This window comes from Cervus elaphus, chromosome 9 (genome assembly GCF_910594005.1).
Source record: "Cervus elaphus chromosome 9, mCerEla1.1, whole genome shotgun sequence".
Taxonomy (NCBI): domain Eukaryota; kingdom Metazoa; phylum Chordata; class Mammalia; order Artiodactyla; family Cervidae; genus Cervus; species Cervus elaphus.
In genome coordinates, this window is record NC_057823.1 from 40,228,354 (window position 1) to 40,254,299 (window position 25,946).

The 25,946-nt window shown below is 38.2% G+C and overlaps 1 protein-coding gene across 7 annotated transcripts in view; it reads left to right on the forward strand.

Annotated features, from left to right (window-relative positions):
• Positions 1–25,946, forward strand: part of NSD1 (nuclear receptor binding SET domain protein 1) — a 145,180-nt gene that overhangs the window by 22,957 nt on the left and 96,277 nt on the right. The window contains exon 2 of one of the 7 annotated variants that reach the window (XM_043912371.1): positions 20,329–20,449. The exons of the other annotated variants lie outside the window; for them this stretch is intronic. The gene's annotated coding sequence lies outside the window, so the exon portion shown is untranslated. The remainder of the gene's footprint in view (positions 1–20,328; positions 20,450–25,946) is intronic. 7 annotated transcript variants of the gene reach the window in all.

Genomic DNA, 25,946 nt, shown 5'->3' on the forward strand with positions numbered 1-25,946 from the left:
TAGGAGTAGAATTTCTGGGCCATGTGGTAATTTTACATTTTAACTTCTTGAGGCACTGCTAAACTTTTTCAGTGGTTGCACCATTTTTACATTTCCACCAGCACGGTACTAGAATTCTTATTTGTTCATATTCTTGCCTATTCAGTGCTTTATTTTCCTCTTCTTATTAAAATTAGGGCCATCCTAATGGGTGTGAAGTGGTATCTTATGTAGTATTGATTTTCTTTTCCTCAATCACTAGTAATGTTAACCATCTTTTCATGTGCTTGTTGGCCATTTGTATACCTTCATTGTAGAAATATCTGTTCACATTCTTTGCCCATTTTAATATTCAGTTCAGTCACTCAGTCTTGTCCCACTCATGCGTGACCCCATGAATCACAGCACGCCAGGCCTCCCTGTCCATCACCAACTCCCAGAGTTTACTCAAACTCATGTCCGTCTAGTCGGTGATGCCATCCAGCCATCTCATCCTCTTTCGTCCCCTTCTCCTCCTGCCCCCAGCCCCTCCCAGCATCAGGGTCTTTTCCAATGAGTCAACTCTTTGCATGAGGTGGCCAAAATATTGGAGGTTCAGCTTCAGCATCAGTCCTTCTAATGAACACCCAGGACTGATCTCCTTTAGGATGGACTGGTTGGATCTCCTTGCAGTCCAAGGGACTCTCAAGAGTCTTCTCCAACACCACAGTTCAAAAGCATCAATTTTTCGGTGCTCAGCTTTGTTCACAGTCCAACTCTCACATCCATACATGACCACTGGAAAAACCACAGCCTTGACTAGACGGACCTTTGTTGGCAAAGTAATGTCTCTGCTTTTTAATACGCTATCTAGGTTGGTCACAACTTTCCTTCCAAGGAGTAAGCGTCTTTTAATTTCATGGCTGCAATCACCATCTGCAGTGATTTTGCAGCCCAAAAAAATAAAGTCTGACACTGTTTCCACTGTTGCCCCATGAGTTTTAAGAGTTCTTTATATATAGAGGATATTAAGCTCTTAGCAGTTATGAATTGCAAATACTTTATCCCAGTTGGTAGGCTGTCTTCTCATGTTATTTAAAAATTTTTTTTATTTTTAATTGAAGGATACTTGCTTTACAATATTGTATTGCTTTCTGCCATACATCAACCTGAATCAGACACAGGTATACATATGTCCCCTTCTTCTTGAACCTCCCTCCCACCCCATCCCACCCCTGTAGGTTGTTATAGAACCCCATTTTGAGTTCCCTGAGTCATAGAGCAAATTCCCATTAGCTGTCTGTTTTACATAGGGTAGTATATATGTTTCCATGATAGCCTCTCCATTCGTCCCACTCCTTTCTCCCTCCACCTCTGTGTCTGTAAGTCTGTTCTCCATGTCTGTGTCTCCATTCCTGCATTCAAATATGTTCATCAGTACCATCATTATAGATTCCATGTATATGCATTAATATATGATACATATTTTTCTGACTTCATTCTGTATAATAGGCTCTAGGTTCATCCACCTCATGAGAACTGACTCAAATGCATTTCATCTTTCAAATGGACATCTAGGTTGCTTCTGTGGCCTAGCTATTGTACATAGTGCTGCAGTGAACACTGAGGTACATGTGTCTTTTCAGTTATATTCTTGATAATGTTATTTGATTGACTAAAGTTTTAATTTTGATGAAGTGTAATTTATCTTTTTTTGTTGTTGCTTATCCTTTTGATATCAAATCTAAGAATCCTTTGCCCAGTTGGAGGCCTTGAAGACAACCCTTTGTTTTATATCAGTTCTTAAATAGGCTTCCTTAGTGGCTCAGTGGTAGAGAATCTGCCTGCCAGTGCAGGTAATGTGGGTTTGATCTCTGGGTTGCAAGATCCCCTGGAGAAGGAATTGGCAACCCATTCCGGTATTCTTGCCTGGAAAATCCCATGAACAGGGGAGCCTTGCAGGCTACAGTCCATGGGGTTGCAAAGATCAGACATGATTTAGCGTCTAAATAGCAACAGATAGTCTGTGATCCACTTGGAGTTATTTTTGTATATGGAATGAGGAAGGAGTCCAACTTTATTCTTTTGAATGTGGTGATCGGATTGTTGCAGGACCATTGTTGCATATAGAAGAGACTGTTCCTTCTCCATTTAATGGTGTTGGAGCCACTGTCAAGTCTACTGAAGATGTTTGTGAGAGTTTATTTCTGGACTCTAAATTTTATTCCTTTGATCTGTATTTCTGCTCTTACGCTAGAATCATACTGCTTTGATTGCTTTAGCTTTGTAGTAAGTTTTGAATTCAGGATGGCTGAGTCCTTCTGTTTCTTTATCTTTTCCAATATTATTTCGGCTATTTTGTTTACTTGTAGTTCCGTGTGAATTAGAGAATTGGCTTGTCCATTTCTCCAAAAATGTCCTTTGGAATTTTCATAGGGAGTGAATAGAATATGTGGATTACTTTGGAGAGTATTGCCATAGTAACAAAATTAAAAATTCTGATCAATGAACATTGATGTCTTTTCATAAAGGTCTTTAATTTCTTTTCAGCAGTCTCTTGTAGTTTTCAGTGTACAAGTCTTTCACTGTTATTCTTTGGATGCTGTTGTAAAGTGAAATTTTTTTCCGGTTTCTTATTTTAAATGTTCATTGCTCCTGTATAGAAAGAAAGGTAATAGTTGAGGTAATGTTATATCCTGCAACTTTGCTGAATTTATTAGCACTAGTATTCTGTGTGCCCGTATGTGTGTTTCTGTTGTGTGTGTGAATTATAAGGGATTTTCTGTGTATAGGGTTATGTCATCTGCAAATAGAGGTGGTTTTACTTCTGCCATTCTCATTTAGATGTCCTTTTTTTCTTTTCTTGCTTTATTACCCTGGCCAGAACTTACAGTACACAATGTTAAAAGCAGTTGCGAAAATATTTTGGTCTTCTTTCTGATCTTAAGGGAAAAGCTTTTAGTTTTTCATTTGCCATGGAATATAATGTGAAACGTGGGTTTCTCATAAATATCCTGAATTAAGTTAAGGAAATTCCCTTCTATTCTTAGTTTGTTCAGTTGTTTTTTTTTTAATCGTGAAAGGGTGTTAGATTTTGTTAGATGGTTTTTCTGTGTATATGTAATGGTAACTGTGTGTTCTTTTCTTTGCTCAGTTTTTCTCTTTTGGCCATTCTTGGCAGCTTATGGGGTCTTAGCTCCCTGCCCAGGGATTGAACTTGGGACCTCAGCAGTGAGAGCACTGAGTCCTGACCATGGGACTGCCAGGGAATTCTCTCCTTTGTTGTAATATGGTGTGTTACATTGAATTTTTTTGGATGGTTACCCTTTTTTGTTGTTGTGGAAGTATTTATTATTTTTCCATATGTGAGTATGCAATTTGGTGGTGTTAATTACATCCATATTGCTATGTAACCATCACTGTTAACTGGAGTGAAAACTTTGATCATTCCCAACATCTCTACCCTTTAAATAATAACTAATTGCTTTCTCTCTGGGCCCTGGTAACTTCACTTCTGTAATTGATCCTGCTAGTCTTGGAGGGTCTCTTGGGGAGGCAGGGGTGCGGGGGGGGGTCATAAAAACTGGTGGCAGAAATATTGGGGAGTGCCCATCCACCTGAACTCATATTGAAGGCAGACATATTGCTTGGGCAGTTAGCATTATTGTGTTAATTTCTACTGTACAACCAATTGATTCAATTACATGTACTTGTGTATACTCTTGAATATACATGTATGTATTCTTTTCCGTTATGGTTTATTACAGGATATTAAATATGGTTCCTTGTGCTGTACGATAGGACCTTGTTGTTTATCCATTCTCTCTATGATAGTTTGTGTCTGCTCGTCCCAAATTCCCAAGCCATGCCTCCTCTCCCTTCTGCGACCACAAGTCTGCTGCTGTCTAGGAGTCTGTTTCTCTTGCATAGATAAGTTCATTTGTGTCATATTTTAGATTCCACATGTAGGTGATACCATATGGTATTTGTTGTTCTCTTTCCTATCTATTTTACTTAGTATGATAATATCTAGGTCCATCCATATTGCTGTAAATGGCATTGTTTCTTTCTTTTTTACAGCTAAGAAGAATTCCATTGTATATGTATCCTGCACCTTTGTCCATTCTTCTATCGATGGACATTTAGGTCATTTCCGTGTGTTTGCTGTTGTAAATAATGCTGCTATGAACATAGGGGTGCATATATGTTTTCTAATTGAACTTTTCTCTGGATATATGCCCAGGAGTGGGAATGCTGGATCATACGGCAGCTCTATTTTTAGTTTTTTGAGAAATCTCCATACTGTTTAACATAGTAGCTGTACCAGTTTATATTCACACCAGCAGTATACAAGGGTTCGCTTTTCTCCACACCCTTTCCAGCATTTGTTATTTGTAGACTTTTTTTTTTTTTAATAAAGTATCCTGGAATTTATTTAACAAGATCATATAAGACTCCTATGAATAAAACTGTAGTGCTCAAAGGACACAGTGAAGTTGCTCAGTCGTGTCCGACTCTTTGCGACCCCATGGACTGTAGCCTACCAGGCTCCTCCATCCATGGGATTCTCCAGGCAAGAACACTGGAGTGGGTTGCCATTTCCTTCTAAGTGGTACCTCATTGTAGTTTTGATTTGCATTTCTCTGATAACTAGCAATGTTGAGCATCTTTTCATGTGCCTGTTGACCATTTGTATGTGTTTGGAGAAATAACTATTTAGGTCTTCAGCCCATTTTTTGATTAGGTTGTTTTTTTGGTTGTTATTGAGTTGTATGAACTGTTTGTATATTTTGGAAATTAAGTCCTTGTCAGTCACATCATTTGCAAATCTTTTCTCCCAGTTTGTGGGTTATCTTTTTGTTTTGTTTATGGTTTTCTTTGCTATACAAAAGCTTGTAAGTTTGGTTAGGCCCCTTTTGTTTATTTTTGCTTTTATTTTTATTGCTTTGGGAGACTGACCTAAGAAAACATTGATTGATTTATGTCAGAGAAAATGTTTTGCTTTTGTTTTCTTCTAAGGGTTTTATGGTGTCATGTCTTGTATTTAAGTCTTTAAGCCATTTAGAGTTTATTTTTGTGGATGGTGTGAGGGTGTTTTCTGACTTCATTTGCATGGGGCTGCCCAACTTTTCCAACACCACTTGCTGGAAGAGACTCCTGTCTTTTCCCATTGTGTATTCTTGTCTCTTTGTTGAAGATTGATTGTAGGTATGTGGGTATAACTTCTGGGCTCTTTATTCTGTTCCATTAATCAGTATGTCTGTTTTTGTTCTAATACCATGCTGTTGATTAGCTTTATGGAGAAGGAAATAGCAACCCACTCCAGTATTCTTGCCTGGGAAATCCCATGGACAGAGGAGCCTGGTGGGCTCCAGTCCACGGGGTGACAGGAGTCGGACCCGACTGAGCTTTTTCACTTTATGGTGTTATCACCCGAAGTCTGGGAGGGTGACGCCTCTTGCTTTGTTCTTTTTCCTCAGGATTGCTTTGGCATTTCTGGGTCTTTAATGGTTCCATATAAATTTTAAGATTATTCTATTTCTTTGAAAAATGTCACGGGTAATTTGATAGGGACCACATCAAATCTGTATATACCTTTGGTGGTATGGCCATTTTAACAGTGTTCTTCCAATCTAGTAGAATGGGATATCTTACCATTTCTTTGGATTATCATCAGTTTTATTAATATTTTGTAGTTTTCAGTTACCTTCTTGGTTAGGTTTATTCTTAAGAATATTTTTGGATGCAATTTAAAAAGGGATTTTTTGTTTTTTTACATTCCCTTTCTGATATTTCATTGTTAGTGTAAAGAAATGCAACTGACCTTTGTGTGTTAATCGTGTAGCCTGCTTCCTTGCTGAATTCATTTATTAGTTCCAGTAGTTTTTGTGTTGAGTCTTTCATGTTTTCTGTAATAGTATGTGTAGTATTATGTCATCTATATATAATGACAATTTTACCTCTTCCCTTCCAATTTGCAAACTTTTTACTTCTTTTTCTTGTCTGATTGTTGTGGCTGGGACTTCCAACACTATGTTAAATACAAGTGTTGAGAGTGGGCATCCTTGTCTTGTTCCAGATTTTCACAGGAAGGCTTTCAGTTTTTCTCTTGAGTATTGTCTTGTCTGTGGGTTTGGCATAAATGACTTTTATTTTGTTGATAAATAAAATGACTTATTATTTTATTTTATTATGTTGAGATATTAGGTTGGTGAAAAAGTAATTGCAGTTTTGAACCATGAATTTTAAATCATGAAAAGAAGTGAAAGTGAAGTCGCTCAGTCGTGTCCGACTCTTTGTGACCCCATGGACTATAGTCCTACCAGGCTCCTCCGTCCATGGAGTTTTCCAGGCAAGAGTACTGGAGTGGGTTGCCATTTCCTTCTCCAATCATAACTAGGCTCAAACACATCTTTATTAATCAAAATAGGAACCATTACAATCAGTGCATTTTTGCCAACAAGAAGAAAGTTCTTTGTTTATTTTTTTGGTGTTTGGGAGTGATTTTTATTCATACGTGAAAATTTCCAAGGGAGAAATTTTACTTTACAGTTTATAACTTCATTTTTTGTTTACATTTTTTTGTTGCAATTTTCAGAGTAAACTTATTGCTCTCCACTTTCTTAGCCCTTTTAAACAATTATTAGGTTTTATTTTTTTGAGCAGTTTTAGGTTTACAGAAAAATTGAGTGGAAAAGACAAAGAATCCACATGTACCTTATCATAAACTGTAAAATCCCACATAATGTATAATACAAAGAGTAAATTCTAGTATAATCTCTAATGTAACTACTTAATAATAATGCAGTATTGGCTCATCAATTGGCATAGGAAATGGCAATCCACTCCAGTACTCTTGCCTGGAAAATTCCATGGGCAGAGGAGCCTGGTGGGCTACAGTCCATGGAACAAAGGGTTGGAGAAGACTGAGCAACTGAGCACATAGATGATGTGCTACATTAAGGTAAGATGTTAAGAGGAATATGTTTGTTTATACCTGTAGCCTAACAATTTGTGCTTTGGGATTCAGTGAACTCTTGGAAAGCATTTTCTGCCACCTGATAGTTGGTGGAAGCATTTTCCCTGCAAAAAATTGTCGAGATACTTCAGGAAGTGGTAGTCGGTTGGCAAGAGGTCAGGTGATTACGGTGGATGAGACAAAACTTTGTAACCCAATTCATTCAACTTTCAAAGCATTGGTTATGTGCTGTGTGGTCAGCTGTTCTTGTGGAGAAGAGTTGGGCCCATATTGTTGACCAGTGCCCACTGCTTGAGTGTCAATTTTTGGTGCATCTCAATTTGCTGAGTGCACTTCTCAGATGCAATGTTTCGCTGGGATTTAGGAAGCTGTAGTGGATCAGACAGGCAGCAGACCACCAAGCAATGACCATGACCTTTTTTTGGTGGAAGTTTTTGGCTTTGGGAAGGCTTTGGAGCCTCTTCTCAGGATCCAGCCACAAAGCTGGTCGTCTCCAAGTTGCATATAAAATCCACTTTTTGTTGTATGTCACAAGCTGATTGAGAAATGAATGATTTGTTGTTGTTGCATACAATAAGAGAAGATGACATTTCAAAACGACGATTTTTTTTTTTTTTTAATTTCCAGTCAGCTCACGAGGCACTTATTTATTGAGGTTTTTCACCTTTCCAGTTTGCTTCAAATACTGAATGACCATAGGATGGTCAACATTGAGTTCTTTGTCAACTTCTTGTGTAGTTATAAGAGGGTCAGCTTCGATGATTCTTTCAACTGGTCATTGTCAACTTCCAGTTGTCTCCTTTGTAAAACCTTCTTGAACCACCAGTGCATTGTATGTTGTTAGTAGTTCCTGGGCCAGATGCATTGTTGATGTTGCGAGTTGTCTCAGCTGCTTTCTGGCCCATTTTAAACTGAATAAGAAAATTGCTTGCATTTGCCTTTTGTCTAACATTGTTTCCCTAGTCTAAAATAAATAGCAAATAATATGTCATTAGCAAAAAATATAAGATGAGAAATGTGCACTAAAGTGATATATAACATAACCACATTTATTTGAGTGTATTCCAATATCAAACAGCAAAGTTCAGCAATACAAAACCTCAGTTACTTTTGCACCAACCTAATATGCCCGCTAGTCCCACTTTTGTAAAGAGTTTTTATCATGAATGAAAGTTGAATTTTGTCATGCTTTCTCTGCATCTGTTGAAATGATGTTGAAATGGTTTTCGTTTTTTCTTTTGTTGATGTGATGTGTAACATTTACTGATTGATATATGTTGAACCATCCTTGTGACCTTGAGATGAATCCAGCTTCTTCATCATGGTGTATGATCTTTTTTTTAATTTTGCAGCCTTTTATTTTTTTCTTTTAGTTTTTTTTTAATACATATTATTTTATTGAAGTATAGTTGACTTACAGTGTTTCAGGTGCACAGCAGGGTGATTCAGTTATACACATATATTATTTTTGAAATTTTCTATTATAGGTTATTACAAGATACTACAATTCTCTGTGCTACACAGTAAGCCTTTGTTGCTTGTTACATATCTGTTTTTTTAAATTAGGAATCTAATATTATATTCATAATAAGTCAAATAGGTGGAATCAAAATGCCATAACTTTTTTAGGCAAAAGTTGTTTTCTAAAATTTATATATTATACATTTTATTTATGTATATTATGCAAAAGCTTTTCTACTGCACTGATAAAGGCTTGAGAAAGAATATCAAAAAAGAAAGAGATGGAGAAATTGAAAAATACAAACTAAATGAAATGGAAACACTGAGTATGAAATAGAGTGAAACAAACTAGATAAAAGTAATAAAAGATCATCATATAGTCCAGATGTTTTTAAATATGACTGCCCATTAGAAACATATCTGGAGCTCTGGAGGGAAAAAAGCAATACCTGGGCACTTGTAGTTTTCAAAAATTGGAAGATAATTCTGATATGCATCTGAATTTTATAAAGTGATTACAGGTTTATCTGTTAAATGGTAGTTTTGGTGATAGAGAATTCTATAATTTTTCTGTTGACCAATCATGATACACTGTGTGGGGTCTGTAGATCAGTTAGTAAAGAATCTCTGCAATGCAGGAGACCTGTGTTCAACCCTTGGGTCAGTAAGATCCCCTGGAGAAGGAAATGGCAACCCACTCCAGTATTCTTGCCTGGAAAATCCTCTGGACAGAGGAGCCTGGAGGGCTCCAGTCCATGGCGTCGCAAGAGTCAGACACTACACACACCAAACCAATCATGATATGGTAGTATTAAGTGAGTAATAGTTACACAATCACAATAGTAAAAGATGTTCATCAGTTTTCACAATCAATAGCCAGACAAAAATAAAAGATAATTACAATTGCAAGCCATAATGGGAACATGATTAACTTAACAATATAAAATAATAACAATATAAAATAATTACATACAACTTGATGGCAGGGGGCCAGGGAGAGTCAAGCAGAACGATGTGGTAAGTGGAAGTACACACATGTATATGTCTTTATCTGCCCAGCCAGTCTGTGTCTTCAATTGGTGCATTTAATCCATTTACATTTAAGTTAATTATTGATATGTATGATCTGTTACTGTTTTCTTAATTGTTTTGGGTTTATTTTCTGTAGGTCTTTTCCTTCTCTTGTGTTTCCTGCCTAGAGAAGCTCTTTCAGTATTTATTGTAAAGCTGGTTTGGTGGTGCTGAATTCTCTTAATTTTTGATTGTCTGGAAAGCTTTTGATTTCTCCATCAAATCTGAAGAAGAGTCTTGCTGGGTAGAGTATTCTTGGTTTTATCTTTGTCTTTAATTTTTGTCAGTTTGATTGCTATGTGTCTCGGTGTGTTCCTCCTTGGGTTTATCCTTCCCAGGACTCTGCTTCCTGGACTTGGTTCACTGTTTTCTTTCCCATGTTAGGAAAGTTTTCAGCTCTTATCTCTTCAAATATTTTCTCAGGTTCTTTCTGTCTCTCTTCTCCTCCTGGGACCCCTATAATGTGAATGTTCATGCATTTAATGTTGCCCCAGAGGTTTCTTAGGTTGTCTTCATTTCTCTTCATTCTTTTTTCTACATTCTGTTCTGTGGCAGTGATTTCCACCATTCTGTCCTCCAGGTCATTTATCCATTCTTTTGCCTCAGTTATTCTGCTATGGATTCCTTCTAGTGTATTATTCATCTCTGTTTGTTTGTTCTTTAGTTCTTCTAGGTCTTTGGTAAGCATTTCTTCTCCATTGTTTTCCCAACATCCTGGATCATCTTCACTATCTTTATTCTGAATTCTTTTTCTGGAAGGTTGCCTATCTCCATTTAGTTGTTTTTCTGGAGTTATATCTTGTCCCTTCATCTGGGATGTAACTTTCTGTTTTTCATCATGATTAGTTTTCTGTAGTCTAATTTTCTGTAACAGAAACAAAAATATATTTTTTTCTGTGGGACTGCTTCTTGCTTCTTCTGTTTGCCTTCTGATGGATAAGGCTAAGAGACTTGTGTAAGCTTCCTGATGGAGGGATGGGTGATGGGAAAAACTCTGGTGGGCAGAACCTTGCTCAGTAAAGCTTTAATCCCATTATCTGCTGATGCTGGGATTGCACTCCCTCCTTGACAGTTGTTTGGCCTGAGGCAGCTCAGCTCTAGGCTCTATGGTAGGATTAACTGGTGAACTCCAAGAGGGTTTATGCCAAGGGGGACCTTCCTGGCCTGGTGCTGCCAGTGTCCCTGGCCCTGTGGTGAGCCCCTGCTGACCACACTCCACAGGAGACCTCCAGCACTAGCAGGTGTTTTCGTTCAGTCTCTTGTGGGGGCACTGCTCCTTTCCTCTGGGTCTTGGTGTGCAAAAGACCTTGTTGGTGCACTCCAAGACTGGAGTCTCTGTTTCCCCCAGTCCTGTGGAAGACCTATAATCAAATCCCGCTGTCCTTCAAAGCCATGGATCTGGCTTTGAAGTTCCCAGTCCCTTTGTCGGATCCCCAGGTTGGGAAGTCTGATGTGGGGTTCAGAACCTTCACAGCAGTTGGAGAACTTTGCCATTACTGTTCTCCCATTTGTGCGTCACCCATCTGGCGGGTATGGGATTTGATTTTATCGTGATTGTGCCCCTCCTACAATCTCACTGTGGCATCATCTTTGTCTTTGGCTGAGGGGTATCTTTTTTTGGTGGGTTCCAGCATCGTCCCGTTGAGGAGGAGCTAGTTGCAGTTTTGCAATTTTGGTGTTTTCACAGGAGGAGATGAGCACATGTCCTTCTACTCTGCCATCTTGAATCGGAAGTCCATGGTGTATGATCTTTTTAAGGTGTTGTTAGATTCAGTTTGCTAGTATTTTACTGAGAATTGTGCATTAATATTCATCAAAGATATTGGCCTGTGCATTTCTTTTTTGATAGTGTCTTTGTCTAGTTTTCGTATCAGGGTTATGGTGGCCTCATAGACTGGGAGTTTTGCCTCTTGAGTCTTTTGTAAGAGGTTTGAGAAGAATTGGTATCAGTTCTTTGTATGTTTGGTAGAATTGAACTGTGAAAGCCATCTGATTCTGTGCTGGTGTTTGTAGAGAGGTTTTCAAATTTTTTTAGAATTACTGATTCTATTTCACTTATAGTGATTGGTCTGTTTAAATTATGTGCATCTTCTTGATTCAGTTTTGGTGGGTTGTATGTTTCTAGAAACTTACAGGTTGTTGAATTTTTTTCACATATAATTGTTCATAGTGTTCTCTTACGACCTTTTGCATTTCTTCAGTATCAATTGTTATTTTTCTTTTTTCATTTCTTATTTTGTTCATTTGGGTCCTTTCTCGGTGAGCCTGGCTAGAGGTTTGTCAATTTTGTTTACTCTTTCAAAGAACTAGCTATTGGCTTCATTGATTTTTATCCCTCCCCCCCATTGTTTTAAAAATCTCTTTTATTTCCTACCTGATCTTTATTATCTCTTTCTATTGACTTTTAGGTTTTGTTTGTTCGTTCTTTTTTCTGATTCTTTTAGATGGTAGCTTACATTATTTGATATTTTTCTTGTTTTTTGAGGAAGGCCTATATTTCTGTGAACTTATCTCTAAGAACTGCTTTTGCTACATCCCATAGATATTGTGTTTCTGTGTTTTCATTTTCATTTATCTCAAAGTATTTTTAAAATTTTCTGTTTGATTTCATTGTTGACCCATTAGTTTTATAGGAACATGTTGGTTAGTCTCCATGTAATCTTTTTTTTTTTTTCTCTTTTTCTGTGATTGATTTATACTCTTTATGCCGTTGTGGTCAGAAAGATGCTTGAAATAATATCTGTATTCTTAAATTTGTTGAGGCTTGTTTTGTGCTGTAGAGAATGTTCAATATGTACTTGATAAGAATGTGTGTTCTGGTGGGTTTTTTTTTTTCCTTTGGATGTAATTTCCTGAAAATTTCAAGTAAGTCTAACTGTTCTGTTGTACCATTTAGGATCTCTGTTGCCTTACTGATTTTCTGTCTAGAAGCTCCATCCATTGATATAAGTGGGGCATTAAAGTATCCTAGTATTGTATTCCCACCAGTCTCTCTCTCTCTCTCTGTCACTGTTTAGCGTGTTTGGGTGTTCCTGTATGGGACGCATGCTGATGGGTGTAATTCCCTCTCCTTGTGTTATCCTTCTATCATTTTCTTTATGGCCTTTGTTTTATCTGATATGAATATCGCCACCCCTGCTTTGTTTTCATGCATTCCATTTTTTTCCATCCCCTCTCTTTGCGTCTGTGTGTTTCCTTTGCCCTAAATTGGGTCTCTCTCCCTCTCTCCTTTTTCTGGCTGCTCTAAGTGGCTTGTGGGACCTTAGTTCCCTGACCAGGGATCAAACTTGCGCCCTTGGCAGAGTTCCAGCCACTGGACCACTTTTCCCTACTCCATGTCTTTTGATTGGAGCATTTAGTTCATTGACACTTAAAGTGATTATTGATAGAGATGTTTTTATTGCCATTTTAATCCTTGCTTTACTTTTGAGTTCGTATTTCTTTTTTGTTCTTTCCTTTTTCCTTTTGTGGTTTGATGATTTTCTTTGTGTTATGCTTGTGTTCTCTTTTTGGTTTTTTTGTGAGTCTATTGTATGTTTTTGATTTGTGGTTTCAAGTATGTTAACCCATTACCATGATGTTTCTTTGCTTTAGACTAATAGTCATATAGGCTCAAACACACTCCTAAAAAAAAAAATCTGTGTTTTTTTTTTACTCTCCGCATTTTATGATTTTGATGTCCTCTTTTATATCTTTGTGTTTATTCTTTTGCTGTTCTTTTGCTGTTCTTTTGTTGTTGTTCATATGGTTGTAACTTTCAGAAAAATTTATTTTTTCTCTTAATTTGTATACTGGCTTATTTAAGTGATTTACTTGAGAATTGTGATTTTCTCTTTATTATAGCTGCTTGATTTTTTTCCTTTTTTTATTTAGAGAAAACTTTAGTATTTCTTTTAGAATAGGCTTAGTCTTGTATTCTTTCAGTTTTTGCTTGTGTGAGAAATTCTTTCTCTCTCCCTATATTCTAAATGATAATCTTGCTGGGTAGAGTATTGTAGGTTGCAGATTTCTCCCTCTCAGTACCTTGGTTGTGTCTTGCCACTTCTGGCCTGCAGCATTTCTGTAGAGAATCAGCTGATAGCCTTACAGGGTTTCTCTTACAGTTAACTTTTGTTTTCCTGTTGCTGCCTTGGAGAATCCATACTCTCTTTAACTTTTGTTTTTTTAATTATAATATGTCTTGGTATAGGTCTGTTTTGGATTCAACTTGTTTGGGACCCGCTATGCTTCCTTACCTGGATTATCTGTTTCGTTTGTGAGGTTTGCAAAATGTTTAGCTATAATTTCTTCAAATACATTTTTAATTTGTTTCTTCTCTTTCTGGAATCCCAATTATGTGTGGATTGGCACACTATATTATATATATATGTGTGTGTGTGTGTATATATATATATATCTCGCACATAAATACTATATATATCCCATAGGTTTCTTGTATTGCTTTCAGTTTTCTTTTTTCCATTTGACTTTCTGCCTCCTATTCTGATTGGATAATTTCCATTATTCTGTCTTCCAGATCACATATTCATTCTTCTGCATTATTCAGTCTGCTATTTATTGCCTGTAGCTTGGGTTTTGTCTCAGCAAATGAGTTTCCTAATTTTTCTTGGCTTCCCTTTCTAGTGTCTAGTTTCTTTTTACAGTAGTCCACATTTCTATTGATAGCCTTTGTTAATTCCTTGATTATAATCATTGCCTCCTTTTTGAACTTGGTGTCTTAAACTGACGAGATTTGTTTCATGGTTTGTTCTTTCAGGGGAATTCTCTTGATCTTTTAATTGGTAGTGGTTACTTTGCTTTTCTATTTTACTTATATTTCTTACTCTATGAGTTTAGGAAAAACAGTTTCTGCTGTGGTCTTAGAGGGGTCTTTTTATGTGGGAGCATCCCTTGTAGTCTCCAAGTTTTAACAGTTTTGGTGTGAGGGCTGTTTTTAGTATGGATGCCTGCTACCCCTTTCCTCAGTGTGTGCTGACTTTTATCCCCTTGATAAAGGGGTGTACCTGGTGTTGTGACCAGAGCCTGCACTGGAAGTTGAGCGTGGCCACCTCTTTGCTCTGTGGTTGTCGTAGCCCTGTTACAGGCAGAGTCTGCTCCTTAACTGTAGGAGTGAAAATCACTCAGTCGTGTCCTACTCTTTGTGACCACCTGAACTGTACAGTCGATGGAATTCTCCAGGGCAGAATACTGGAGTGGGTAGCCTTTCCCTTCTCCAGGGGATCTTTCCAACCCAGGGATCAAACCCTGGTCTCCTGCATTGCAGTCGGATTCTTTACCATCTGAGCCACAGAAAGCCCAGGAATACTGGAGTGGATAGCCTATCCCTTCTCCAGCAGAACTTCCCAACCCAGGAATTGACTGGGGTCTCCTGCATTGCAGGTGGATTCTTTACCAGCTGAGCTATCAGGGAAGCCCATGGTTGGAGGAGTGGAAGCCCTCGGTTTCTGAGCTGGGTAGAGGTAGATGGGGTGGAGCATTCCCGTTGGTGGAGGAGCCATTGAGTCTTCCTCTGCTGGAGCTGTCACTGGGGCGTGTGCTCTGTGGTGTCACCTGAAACCTACTGTGTAAGCTCACGAAGTACAGGGCTGCTGGCACTGTCCTCATCCCTGGTTCAGCTGTGGGAATGCTGGTAGTCGGCCCTGGTGTCCCTCAGGCACTGCGTTTACAAAACTACCGGTGGGTATCCACCAGCTTAGATCCAGTGAAGTCTGGTACCAGGACCGGAGTAACTGCAGTGTGGGAACTATGGAAGCAGCTCAGACCCTGGCCCAGCCTCCGTGTGCGTACTCCCACACAGCCCACAACTGCTAAGGCCAGACCTATCCCAGCCTTCGGGGCACCCGTTGTCTACTTGGATGTCCTACAGGTGCTGAGTATAAAAAGCTGGCAGCCTCGCCCCTTTTCTTGATTAATCTTTTGCTTGACTGTTGCAGACCTTTTTCATTGCTCATAATGGTTCTGTAGTTGTGGTAGTTTTTCTTTCCCCTGTTGAGCTGTTATTTTTGTGGAGGGACTGGCCTTTAAAGTTGCCTGTTCCTTCATTTCTTCTGATGTCTTCGAGACACACTTGACTGTTACAGCCTTTGTGCAAAGTATTTTGGGAGTTTATTTTTTGTAATCATTGTTGGGCCTTGTTTTTCTCTTTTTGGCAACACCTCACAGCATGTGGGATCCTAGTTCCCTGACCAGGGATCGAACCTGTACCCCCTGCAGTGGAAGTGGGGAGTCTTAACCACTGGACCACTGGAGAAGTCTCCCAGACCTTGCTTTTATTAGGGAAAATCAAGTAAGGATGGAATCTGGTGAAGAAGTTAAACTGATGGATAGTAGTTTAGGCTCTGCATGTAATTTGTAATTAACATGAAAGAGTTTTATCATGTGGTATGTAGAGTTGACTTGTTAGTAGTAGTTTTTTTATAAATTACAGATAAATCTGTCTACCACCTGTGTTTGTAACAGCCCACCAGCCAAGAATAGTTTTTTTGTTTTTGAATGGGATCAAATCAAAAAGAAAATATTATGTAACATGTTAAAATGATACAAAATTAAAATTTCAGTGACCAAAAAGTTCTGTTGAAACATGGGTCTTTTATTGTTGTCTGTGGGTACCTTTGTGCTATAATGGAAGAGTTGAGTGGTTGGGGAAAAGATTGTATGAAATATTTACTGTTTGGATGTTAATAGAAAAAGTTATCACTCTCCTCTGTAAGTAATCCTGAGAACTATTCTAAATGGTCTTGTAAGGACCATACTTATTTACAAATTCTGGTGTGTTGTGTCAAAATATTGTTCATAAACACATCTCATATTTTAAGTTTTAATGAATTAAAACTAATTCATTAGTTAAATTAACTACAAATATAACTTTTCTGGTTAATGGGAAAGATGTTTATAGGTAGTCTGATACTCATATTGTTACTTGGTTAGCATTTCTTCTTACTCTCTTATTACTCTTCCTTGGTTTTCAGAAAGGTGGATAAAAAGTTCTGTGTTCCTGTAATACTGTTACAGCATTTTTCATATACGTTTTGATTATTGTTCTGTCCTGTATCCCCCCAGTAAACTTACAACTTCAAGCTTGGGATTGTGTTGTCTTTATTTTGTATCTTTGAGTCATGCTACAGTTTCTTATAAGTAGGTAAGCAACAAATATTTTTAGGAGGAAAGAATGAATATTCTGTTAGAGAAATATCTAAGTCATTTCTCATTCTTGATCCTCAGAGAGGAAAGAGATTAAATCTAGATGTGTATTTTAGAGATGTAAATTAAAATAAGTAGGGACTTGCCAGAGACTGAATCAGTTTTAGGAAATTATTATACATTCAAAGTACTACTGGCCAAAACTGTTACCATCTTTTAACTCACCAAAGTGTAGATTGTACATATTTGTTACTTCATTGATTTTGTTTTGGGGCTGTGTTATCAACTATGTGATCACAAAAGACGAGGGTTAATTTTCCTTGGTCAGTAGAAAGATAACTTGAATTGCATTTACGTTATTGGAAGTAATAAATAGTATTTAAAAAGTCTTATTCAGAGGTTATTCTTAGAAGGGCAAATAATGTTAAAGCTTTGTCTATGATATGTATAGTATATTATTTAAACCACATGGAAAAGGATATATGTCACTTAATAATACACAAGGTAAAACTCTAAAAATATCTCTAGAATGGCAAGTGATACATCCTGTCTGCATTTTACAGTAAAGCTTATTTGTGATGTGAAACATTCAAATTAGAAAATTCTACCTTTTCTTCATTTTAGTGTCTTCAAACAGTATTTCGAAATTGAAGTGTTAAAAACTAAATTGTTCTTTTAGATTTTATGATTGCAAATTCTGAATACTGTCTACATTTTACCTGAAATGTTTAAAATAGATTTTGTCATTACTTTTCCTGATTGGTACTGTATGAATCTAAAAGGATTGTGTTGGAAGAGTTTATAACAACTTAGAAAAGTAAAAACAAAAAAAGTTGGTTTCCCGTTCTGGTGATATGCTCAGGTTTTTCTTTTAACTCTAGATCTTAGTTCAGAGTCCAGGCCCAGACTTTGGGAATCAGTCAGAATTGAGCTCAGCAATTAATGATGTCCCACTGGAAATTTTCTGTTTTGGGTTTCTCAGTAAATGGAGGTTAATACCCCACCTATTAGCATTTTTTATGATTCCATTATATTACATGTAAAAGATCTTGGTACATGGTTGAAGGTTTTCAGAAATGTTTTTTCCTCTAAACGTAGGATTCAAGTTGGTCCCAGTTTCTAAAGGATCAAAGTTTTTCTTTAAAGATTCAAATACTGATCCACAAACATTGGATTTTCAAGTTATGTGGGTCACCGATTAGCTCAGCATATTTACTTAACTTTGGTAGATTTAAGACCTGTGGGGTTTTCATCATTTGAGTTGGTGTTTGAGCCTATTTGTTCACCAGAAACTTCAGATACATCATTTTCATAAATCCAACAGGTTTAGCATTGAGAATCTACATGGATAAACTGAAACTTGTTTTCTGCTTCATTCCTGTTTGTATCAGGGTCCTTTCAGCACATGCTGTAGCTTTCTTTTCTCAACAGCTCTTTGTATTTTTATTTCTTCTTCTGGTGGGAATCAAACCATATACCACTGAAGGGGACTAGTTAAATTTCTGGAATATTCCAAGTAGACTACTGGCAGCCAGAGGAGAAAATGCCCATTGGCTGTGGTTTTTAAATGAGTGTGACACTTTAGCAGGTACTTTGCACCTCTGTGCATGCAGCTGTTGTTTTCCCATTTACATGTAAGTAGGACTTAAAGCTGCTTTATGTTGCAGGGAGTGAAATGGAAGATACAAACTTTACACTATCTCATTAAGTTATTTTTTTATCTTTCATTTATTCATTCATTATTCAACAAATATTGAGCATTAACAATATGTCAGACACTGTTTTAAGTACTGGGAGTATAGTGACCCTCCTTTGAGTACTGTGGGGAAGGCTAACATTAAACTGGATACTCCACGATACTTAACGTAACTACAGTTAAACTGAGGTTTAGGAAGAGAAGTAGGGAATTCCCTGGCAGTCCAGTGGTTCAGACTCTGTGCTGTCACTCCCAGGGGCCTGGGTTTGATCCTTAGTCCAGGAACTAAGATCCTACAAGCCACACTGTGCAACCCCCCCTCCTGGTGGCAACGGGGACGGGGAGAGGAAAAGTACAGGGAACTTGGAGCTTGCATCCCAGGAAGACTTGATATATACTTTGGTGCTTGCTTAGGGAGTTTTCCCTAAGAATGTGGAGACTGGGAATCCAAAGATTAAGAAAGAATTAACTTGGACATAAAAGGGATTGGGAGGATAGTGGTGAGAGTGGGAGAAATGAATTTTCTTTTTTCTTTGAATGTGTTAGTATCTTTTTTTAAAAAGTTTTTTATTGAAATATGGTTACACTGTTGTGTTAGTTTAATGTGTACAGCAGAGTGACTCAGTTATATGTGTATTCTTTTTTTAGATACTTTTCCATTATAGGTTATTACAACATGGTTCCTTGTGCTGTACAACAGGTCCTTGTTGGTTATTTATTTTAGACATAGTAGTGTGTATATTTTAATTCCAAACTCCTAATTTGTCTCCACTTCTCTTTCCCCTTTGGTAACCATAAATTTGTTTTCTGTGTCTGAGTCTGTTTCTGTTTTGTAAATAAGTTCATTTGTATCAGCTTTTTAGATCCCACATGTACATGATATGATTGTTTTTTTGGCTTCACTAGTAAGATAATCTCTGGGTCCTTTCGTGTTACTGCAGATAGCATTATTTCATTCTTTTTATAGGGGAGAAAGGAACTGAAAGACCATTTTAGGCAGAGGAACCAGCTTGCGCAAGGCTAAAAGGAACTGCAGTTATTTAGTAAGTGTGCGAAGTCTGTGAGCTTATGATTGAATCCTGGGCATCCTGAGGATCTGCCTTTCAGATTTCCTTTCTTTTTTTAATTCAGAGATAGATTGTGTACTCACATTGACTATGGTGAGAGGAAACTCTTATACCAATGCCCAGATATTCTCTCTGTCTCATGATGCCTTCTAAATAAATTGTTTCAGTTAAGATTTTAGAGCCATTCTTTGTCGTTTCCTGCTTGAAAATGGCATTTTACAACCTTATATGCTGTAAAAGATTTATAGTGAAAAGTATTTAAATCAGCCAGTTTCTGTCCCTGTTAAATCAGTTTATCAGTTCTTAAGTGTTATCCTTTGAGATATTTTATACATATGTAAGCAAATGCATATACTATTCACCCCATTTTTTTTTTTAATAATGGTGGCGCACACTGTTACTTTTTTTAGTGTAAAAATATTTTAATAGCTAGTTTTTTTTTAGAATGTTTATTTTGTGTTGGGGTACAGTAGATTAACAATGCTGTGATTCAGCTCATCTAGGCTATTACAGAGTACTGAGCGGAGTTCCTTGTGCTATACGGTAACTCCTTGTTGGTTATCTGTTTTCTTTTTTCTTTTGGCTGCATCACACAGCTTGTGGGATATCTTTTGAACCCTGGGTCCCCCACAATGAGAGCACAGAGTCCTAACCACTGGACAGCCAGAGAGTTCCCTGTTTTTTTTCAATATAGTAGTGTTTACATGTGAATTCCAAAGTTCCTGTTGATCTGTCCCCCAACCCCCATAACCATAAATTTGTTATGTAAGTCTCTGTCTGAATCTGTTTTGTAAATAAGTTAATTTATGTCATTTAAAAAAATTTCCTCATATGATCAATATCATATGTTTGAAATGGAATCTCATCTAGAACATCAGTATAGAACAGAAAAAAGATGGAGCTGCTTTAATTTGGGATGGAGAAAAGGCATATTTTCTTCTTCCTCTCTTGGGCAGACCCTGAGGGACTCTTCAAGATACACTCTCTGAGGAACACAATTGAAACTACTTTTTGGATGGAGTTTCAGCAGAAGGATTTTGAGAAGTCCAGAGGGAGAGATCACCTAAACCAGTAAATGTAAAATATGTTGTTCCAGGGGGAAAAAATTTGGTGTCACATGTGGAGGAGGGCAAGGGGGAAGGAAGCCAGCCCACCTGTGTTTGGGCTGTCTTGAAACTATTTCTGTTGTTTAGAATAGTCTATTAATAGATAATAAATGTTAATTAAATGTTCCTTTAGAGATATATACTGAAGTATCATGAAGGAAAATATATCTGGGGATTTGCTTCAAAATAATCAAGATATGAGGTTTGTAGATCATTACAGCTTGTACCAAAATTCTTGCATCCTGGGCCTCTCCATGAAAGGGCTGGTGGTGTAGAGTATTAAGACTGGAAAGACATAGCCTTAGGAAAAAGACACTAGAATAGATGGCCACATATTCTAGTCTTCTTGTTATCTTGAGGAAATCACTTAGGTATGGCAAAAAGCATTGCTTTTTTTTTTTTTTAAGGTACACGAGGACATATAAAGTTAGATTGAGTAAAATTTGCTCTTTTTTTTTTAAATTGCAGAAGGCTATACACGTTGTTTTACTGAGTTTTCTGAGGGCATCTTTGTTTTAAACTTGAGCTGACACAAGTTTAGTACTAACCGTTAATGACTTGTCTCTTAACAGTATTGATTAATTTTGACTCAGATAAAGAAGTACAGTGAGGAGAACAGATGTCTTTTTTGAAGAGATTGAGGCATCTTCTGTTAGTTGAATTATAATGTAAAGATGTTGTGAGCAGCGTTGCCTGGTGAGAGTTTATGAGCAGAATCCCCTTACTGAATGAGAGGGTAAGGGTAAGGTCACTAATTGTGTTGAGGTTGAGTATAGTTACAGATACTAAAGGCTGATGTTTTTATTTGTTTTTCTGTGTTGTGATATAGTGAAAAGAGGACGTGGCTCTGTTTGGCATTTGACCAGCTCACTTCCTGTTTCTGAGCCTCAGATTCCACACCTAAAACAGAGAGATAGTAATTGATATCTGCCTCATTGTCACTATGAGGTTTAAAATAGAAAGAATATACATTTTCGTTTTCTACTACTTGGGGTATCAGAAAAATGCTTCCTTTTTCCTGTGTGACTTTACATTGGAAATGTATATAGTCAGTTACCTCTTGCTTGTGTCAGAATACCTCTTTTTAAAATTTTTCTTACCTCTTCTCCCCCACCAGAATAAACTCACTCAGGCCTATAATTACAATAAAATACTAGCTAGCTATATGATTTGTTTTCAACCTTGGCTGTTCATCAGAATCACCTATAGATCTAAAAACAACTAGATGCCAAAAACCTCACTTTGTATATGTTGAATCAGAGTCTCCAGGCCTGTGGGTGGATGTGAAGGTCTGGCTAGGGTTGAGAACCATTGATCTGCTTCTTCTGGCACTCAGAAACAAATCTCTAAAAGGCATAGACTAAAGCAGAAGTCAGAGGGAAAATAAGCCCCAGGTCATACCCAACAGTTACATGGTATAATGATGAATGGGAATTGTGGGGACATAATAGCTTCTCAAACAGTGAAAGAAAAATTTGTGGACAGAAAGACTGTGCAAAATGAAGTTGATTTATGTTGTAATGTTTTGGCATTAAGTTTTCTATTGTAGCAAAAATGCTTCTGGTCAGTGTTATGAAATTCTCCAAATTAAGAGTTCAAGGATATCTCCAAACTAATGTTTAGATCATTCAGTTCCAATATAACATACAGGCATAATGGCACACAGCAATTTCTTTTCTTGCATCAGGCCAGAGAGCGTAGCTCTCCTCTCTCGTTCTAGCCTTTTGGGGTTGTAGAGGGCTGCACGCTTTCAGGCCTGTCTTCTGTGCTGTTATCAAACCTGTTTTATTGTGGGTTTGAGAATTTTTATGGCATAAAGCCAAAGGTCTGGTCTAAGCAGGAATGCCTTGGCCTGCATGTTTCTGTTCTACCTCTTGAGCAGGCTGCCCTTTGTGAGCAGCTTCATGCTACATCCAGGCGGGGCGTCTCCTAGCCTCAGCCCTAATTACCCTGTGGTCCTCAATACACCTGTTTCCATGACTAACTAGCAGCTGCTCTGCTTTCCAGCTTTCAGTGGACCAATTCCCTGCTTTTCTGCTGTCCTTTTCCAAGACTTCGGTGCTTCTCTTTGATCTATTGTCAATGACTTTGTCTTTGATCTGTTGTTCCTGATATTTAGCCAATAAGTAAGAGGTCACTTCTTACTCAGTAACAATTAAGTTGTACACAATAATATTTAGTCTTTTGCCTCAGCTTGCTGTAGGTTAAAATTGTAATGCTGCCAGAAGTCGTTTATCTGACTACTCTTTGCTAGATTTTTTTTTGCTACCTGGGTCTCAGATCCCCTTTTCTTCTCAGTGAAAGTTAATGGACCTCACTCTGACTCCCATCTGCAGTGCAGAGAGGACTGGTGGGAGGAGACTTAAGGCTCCAGTTCACTCCTTTGTTCTGTGATTGGTATGGTGAAGTAGGGATCAGAAGATGCTGACTTCTTATCCCCACCTTTTGTTAAAGCTCTCTACACTTCTGACAAGGTCACTCTTTGTTTCTCTTTCCTTGTCTGCTGTAAATATGGGATAATAAAAACTGTGCTGCCTACATCACCTGGTTGTTTTTGAGATTCATATGATATAATGGATGTTAGAAGAGCTTTGACAACTAGAATACACACGAACATTTATTTGACTATGTAGCTGTGAGCAAGGTGGGAGTAAAGCAGATGCTTAAAGTAGTAGTATTTTACTTTCTGTTCTAGAGTTGAACATTTCCTTTGCAGTTCTGGGTTGATACTGGGAAAGGAAATCACAATTCTCATTAGGTAGAAGAATTGTAATCACTGATTAAAAATAGCTATCATTTATTTTTGATTTCTTGTACTGGATTAAAAATAGTATTAGAGTTGTTCAGCCTCCTACAAAATTGGAGGCATTATTATCCTACTTTCTTTTTTTAATTTATTTATTTATTTATGTTTTCAGTGGGTTTTGTCATATATTGACATGAATCAGCAATAGATTTACACGTATTCCCCATCCCGATCCCCCCTCCCACCTCTCTCTCCACCCGATTCCTCTGGGTCTTCCCAGTGCACCAGGCCCGAGCACTTGTCTCATGCATCCCACCTGGGCTGGTGACCTGTTTCACCATAGATAATATACATGCTGTTCTTTCGCAACATCCCACCCTCACCTTCTCCCACAGAGTTCAAAAGTCTGTTCTGTACTTCTGTGTCTCTTTTTCTGTTTTGCATATAGGGTTGTCGTTACCATCTTTCTAAATTCCATATATATGTGTTAGTATGCTGTAATGTTCTTTATCTTTCTGGCTTACTTCACTCTGGATAATGGGCTCCAGTTTCATCCATCTCATTAGAACTGATTCAAATGAATTCTTTTTAACGGCTAAGTAATATTCCATGGTGTATATGTACCACAGCTTCCTTATCCATTCATCTGCTGATGGGCATCTAGGTTGCTTCCATGTCCTGGCTATTATAAACAGTGCTGCGATGAACATTGGGGTACACGTGTCTCTTTCAGATCTGGTTTCCTCAGTGTGTATGCCCAGAAGTGGGATTGCTGGGTCATATGGCAGTTCTATTTCCAGTTTTTTAAGAAATCTCCACACTGTTTTCCATAGCGGCTGTACTAGTTTGCATTCCCACCAACAGTGTAAGAGGGTTCCCTTTTCTCCACACCCTCTCCAGCATTTATTGCTTGTAGACTTTTGGATAGCAGCTATCCTACTTTCACAGGCAAAGAAACAAACTGCCAACTCAAAGAGGTAAAGTAACTCTTCAGAGTCTCACAGGTGATTTAAGAGCATAGCAGGAATTAAGCCCATACATTTCTGTTACGTTGACTGGCAGTGTATGTAATTCCTCATTAATTATAAGCAAATGTATATGAAGGATTAAGACTTTAAATTTTTTAGTCAGTGTAAGTTCAGTTCAGTTCATTTCAGTTGCTCAGTTGTGTCTGACTCTTTGCGACCCCCTGAAACACAGCACGCCAGGCCTCCCTGTCCATCACCAACTCCCGGAGTTCACCAAACCCACGTCCATTGAGTCAGTAATGCCATCCAACTATCTCATCCTCTGTCATCTCCTTCTGCCCTCAATCCCAGCATCAGTGTCTTTTCAAATGAGTCAGCTCTTCGCATCAGGTGGCCAAAGTATTGGTGAATCACAAATGCACAGAATAGTATAGCTATTTACCTTGTTACCCTACTTATCTCACAGTCATGGACAAGTCCTTTGGTCCCTCTGTCTTTCACAGTCTCTTTGGCAATAGTTTATCCCTCAGAGAGGTTTTAATAAGTTCTAGAAAGTGAAAGTCGCTCAGTCATGTTCGACTACACACAGTCCATGGAATTCTCCAGGCCAGAATATTGGAGTGGGTATCCTTTCCCTTCTCCAGGGGATCTTCCCAACCCAGGGATCAAACCCAGGTCTCCCACATTGCAGGCAGATTCTTTACCAGCTGAGCTACCGGGGAATCTTAATAAGTTATAATACTATGTAAATTATATAATAGCATCGGAATTGTGTTACTATTTAAATATTCTTAGGTCAGTTATTTTGAATTTGAAATATTTCTCTAAACATAGTGTTAAATGGAGGTTAAGTGCCTGTGCTAAGTCACTTCAGTCGTGTCCGACTCTGTTCGACCCCATAGACGGCAGCCCACTGGCTCCCCCGTCTCTGGGATTCTCCAGGCAAGAGCACTGGACTGGGTTGCCATTTCCTTCTCCAATGCATGGAAGTGAAGCTGCTCAGTCGTGTTCGACTCTTAGCGACCTCATGGACTGCAGCCTACCAGGCTCCTCCCATGGGATTTTCCAGGCAAGAGTACTGGAGTGGGTTGCATTGCCTTCCTGCCATATTAATTCTTAAAGTAACTGAAGTAATACCTTTGCAAAGAAACACAGTGAATAATATTGTAGCAGCTGCTTTTGAGTTGTAATTATAGGCCCTGTAATTATGTTAGGCCCTTTATAACTTTGTAAGTTTGACTTCAGAGATTCAGTGTTTTTTAAATTGATTATTTAATTTTGGCTGTCCTGGGTCTTCCTTGGTACATAGGCTTTTCTCTGGATACAGAGTTGGGGTCACTCTTTAGTTGTGCTGCACGGGCTCCTCATTGTGATGGCTTTTCTTGTTGTGAAACACAGACTACACAGGCTTCAGTGGTTGCAGCATGTGGGCTTTAGAGCACAGGCTCAGTAGTTGTGGTACATGGGCTTAGTTGGCCCATGGCATGTGGAATCTTCTCACATCAGGGATCGAACCCGTCTCCTGTATTGGCAGAAGTATTCTTTACCACTGAGCCACCAGAGAAGCACCAGAAGATTTCTGTATAGCATTCAAATGTATTTGTTCTTCTTCAGTTGCTCATTCATGTCTGACTCTTTGCAACCCGGTGGATTGCAGCACGCCAGGCTTCCTTGTCCTTCACCATCTCCCAGAGTTTGCTCAGACTCATGTCCATTGAGTTGGTGATGCCATCCAGCCATCTCATCCTGTGTCG